Source organism: Pelecanus crispus, chromosome 3 (assembly GCF_030463565.1).
Source record: "Pelecanus crispus isolate bPelCri1 chromosome 3, bPelCri1.pri, whole genome shotgun sequence".
Lineage (NCBI taxonomy): Eukaryota > Metazoa > Chordata > Aves > Pelecaniformes > Pelecanidae > Pelecanus > Pelecanus crispus.
The window spans coordinates 98,417,153-98,421,364 of record NC_134645.1 but is presented as its reverse complement, the minus strand read 5'-3'; positions in this window follow the sequence as shown (position 1 = coordinate 98,421,364).

Here is a 4,212-nt window from a genome sequence, read left to right as displayed (position 1 = left end):
GAGCTTGGTGTGTGCTACACTATTTTGACCCCTTCAAAATTTGGTAATCTAATTAGCAGATTTCTTTTTCCCTATCCAGCCCATTTCGAAGGGGAAAAAAGAATAGACATACACCACTGTGATAACACTTCATTATTTTCTGAGCCTAATTGCATATTTTGAATGCAATTTGTATGAAAGCATTCTTGTGTGAGTTGAAATCAGAAGGATATAAAAACAATAAGCAATATTAACCAATGGGATTAAAGACTACCTGAGCTGGCTAGAAAAAATTTATTCCCCAGTCACTAATTTATAGGCTTGGTGCTGGCCAGGGTATTTGCCCAGCTGCACCTGCCTTTTCAACGTGTTCAAATGTGAATTAGTTAGCACAAAAAGCTGGCAGAGGAATAGGGAATTTTTCACCTCAAGGTCAGAAAGAAGGCAGGCTGATACTGATTTAATGCTGTTATGGTCTGACGGTTCGGCATGAACATCTCTCTATATTGCCATCAGTTGACACGTGTCTACATTCGAAGAAACACTCTTTTCTAACTGACATCCTTTTTGCAAGAACACTAAGTAGCAGGCACCTGCCATAGCTGGCAAAAAGTTAGGTGTCCTGGCTAAGCTAGTTGTCTAGGCTTCCTCTCTAAGCCGTGGGGAGAGGGATTTTCGGAGTGATTCATACTGTTCTAAGATATGTGTCTAAAATAGATGAGGTGACTCATCCTCTGGAAGTACCTGCCACTCTACTGACGACAGAGGGAGACCTAGATGACTAACTTACCCTAGATAGCTAAATTCTGGACTGGTAAGTAATAGGAGCAAGAGCTCAGCACCAATGTCTTTTTCTTTTAATGAAAAGAGGCTCAAGTATGCAGTCATTATGAAAAAGCCTGTACGATCATTGGTCATGCAGTATATGCTGAAAAAGAGGTGGACCTGCATTGCTGTCCTGCTGTATCTTTCAGAAATATACTGATTTTATTTTTTGCTAAATTAATCTATATCAAGGTGAGTAAAAGAAGATATTTCTTCACCTTAAAAATCCCACTGGAAAGGGATGAGTGTTATTTACATTACACAGACATATGGAGCAATGGGTGTGTTATTTATTCTGCACCAGTTTCCATTATTGAAATTGCTTTGTATTGAAATTGCTTTGTATTTATACCAGTGGAACTGGATGTAAAATCCATTATGCTTGGTGTTTAGCATGTATGTGCTTAAGTACAGCATGGACTTTGAAGATCTGCAGTCTGCAGGGCAACGTACATGACATTAACGTTACTGTCTACTGGTTACTGCTTCAGGTGCACTTTTTTGCAGAACTTAAAAAAATTAAGCTATAAACTCATTAAATTAAAACCTGCCACTTGGCCAATCTGAAAATTATGAGGTCTTGGTGAATATTCAGGAAGGATTCACAACATCTGATTTTAGATACCGAATTAGGTTTCTAAACAAGGAGTCTAGGCACCTTCTCTATCAGTGGAGAAGAGTTGGCACTTCCAGGAAATGATTCAGGGCAACTCAGGTAAGCAGGAAGTTAGTGCTCTGGTTGCCCTCCAGACAACTTACGCTGCTGCCTAGCTTGAATCCTCTGAAATAACCTCCGAGATACTTATCCCTCAGTATTTACTGTGGAGGAAGCCTAGCCTGGTTTTGTAGGCTGTTAAAGTGGGCAACATGCATACTTCCCTTATTGTTTCCCATCACAATTTTTAGGTCGGTAGTATGTTGTCAACTCAGGGTGGAGTGTTTTTCTGAATGTATTTAGGATATAGTTCTGAATATCAGGCTTAGCTTGCATTAAAAGTGGTTGCTGCTTGGTTGATCTATGTAGTATGCTCACTAATGTTAATGTAGTGGTATGTAATGTAATGTAGTAGTGTGTAGGTTATGTGATGTATGTAGTATGCTCAGTTTTAAACTTTTTTTCTCTTGTAACTTAATTGACTGAGCACCCCCCGCCATATGCCCAGGACAGTCAGCAAAATCCATTTGGTTTTCTCAGAAAGTTTGTCTCATTTTGTGTGCACTCTGGTTGAATCATAAATAGTTCTAATCTCTCCTGTGTCTGCAAGGCCTTGAGTACTGAGCTGCTGGCTGGCACAGACACCGTAAGGCCCTCTTCATTTACTGTTGCATTCAGAGTGTTAGAATGCAATGCTTTGGATCAATCAGCCTGATGAATTTTTGTATTCTTCTGTTGGTCAACAGCTGCTTTACCTAAAGCACTACACTCCTACTATAGCTTTGAAAGTACAATGACTGGTTACATATTGCTTTATGCAGATTGTACAGAGCTTAGATGTTCAGGGAGTTGAATCATTTTGCTACGGTTTGAAAAATCATCTACAGAGTTTAGTTTAGTATTGACAGGGCAAGTTGAGATCCATGGATTTTCCTTTCCTTTAATATGGAAGTCCAAGTTTATAGGTAAAGCACAAAATCAGGGAAGGGTGAAGGGAAGTCACAGAACAAAGACCAGCCTTGAGCAATCTTCATTGCACACAGAGGGAAAACAGCACGATATAGGATATTATGTTACCGCCTGGGGGAGGACGAGTTTCCAGACTTTCAGGGAGAAAAGGAGGCACATTAGAAAAGACAAATGACAACTCTGTGCTGTACACCAGGCATTGTCTTACAGTCAAGGAGTTTAGATAACAAAATTACTTTAATATGGTAACCACAAGAAATAGTGAATGCGTTCACCGAAGACAATAAACAACCTTGAATCTGTTGGATAAGTTCAAATTCTACTCCGGTAATTCTTGTTTTAAAGACAAAGGAAGGTGAAATTGCAAAGGACACAAGGGTGTATCCAGGGGAACAAGAACATCATTTATAGTCGCCAGAGTTGTTTGATGAGGCTCACTTGCTAGATACCTGATAACAAGGAAGACCAATCTGTCACTGTATGGTTCCATAAAGAAGATTTGTCTATAAGAGGGAGCATTAAACAGGGTAATGGAAATTACTTGAGCAGCTACTGAATTAATTTTCATTTTAAACATACTCTTATTTAAAGATAACAACCAGCTGGACAGCATGGCAAGTTTTGTATCTGAGTGCATCTGTTAAAAAAGGACTGTGAGAAGTTTGCTGGTTTTAAATATAAACCTGACTGTGCTGTCAGCTAACATCTCCCTTACCTAGGGCAAAACTTTAAGTGATGTATAATACAGATAGGACTCTGTTGTGGACTCCTGAAATCATTACCTCATACAAACTGCTGTTATTTAATAGAGAAATGTAATTGCTTCTCCAGAGGGTGATGAATGTGATTCATTATATTTGATCTTTTTCGTACCAGAAGAGTACTGCTGTTGCTAGCTTAGAAAACTTCTGGCAAATCAAAAGGAGACTGCTAGTTTGGAGCATTTCTGTCAGTTTGAAATCCCCAAGCTGTAGCTTCCAGCTCGGCAGTGAGTGCTCTGCAGTAGTACCAAGAGAGCTGAAATAATCAACAATAGAAACCTTTTATCTCATGTCTGAAATCCATAGATAGAAAGAGAATGTATATATAAATATTTCTCTTTAATATTTCACATCGTGCTTCCACTTAGAAAGTTTAAAGTTCTTTCACCGAGAGTGGACATAAGCCAAACCAAGCCACAGGATTAATCATAAATAATTTATATGAAATCCCTCTACTAAGATAACCCGCAATTTCATAAAGAATGAACACATGTTCTGAGAATACATAAGGATTGCTAAAATTAGCTTCCTTTAACACGCCTGGGAACAACACATGAAGCTGCTGTTGCAGCTTTCCTGACATAGCTGATCATGTTGCTCACTGTTCACAACAATTAAATGCTCTTTTTCTGTTTTTTTTTTTTTTCTTTTTCTTAGAACCGCTTCCAGATTAAGAAAAAAAAATCTGCTAAAAATTCTGAACAATGTTGACTGGTAAAGGCTGTAGAACAACTATTGCTGCAATAAACAGGATTAGTTTTGGATTACTTTCTCTACAAAGACTCTGCAGCAGTGCCTTACTCCTCCTTGCTGAGAAACATCAACCCTTTCAGGTCTCCATGGTTATCTCACAGAATGAAAAGTAAAAGCATTCTGGGATGATTATATAAAAACTTGTAAAGGGTAAGTGCAACTGAAAAACAGTGTCTGAAGACTAAACAGCGCATTTTCAGATGGCTGAGTCCGTGTGTGTGTATGGTTGGAGAGACGAAGATGAAGGTGAAGGCTGGGAAGAGTGGCTGG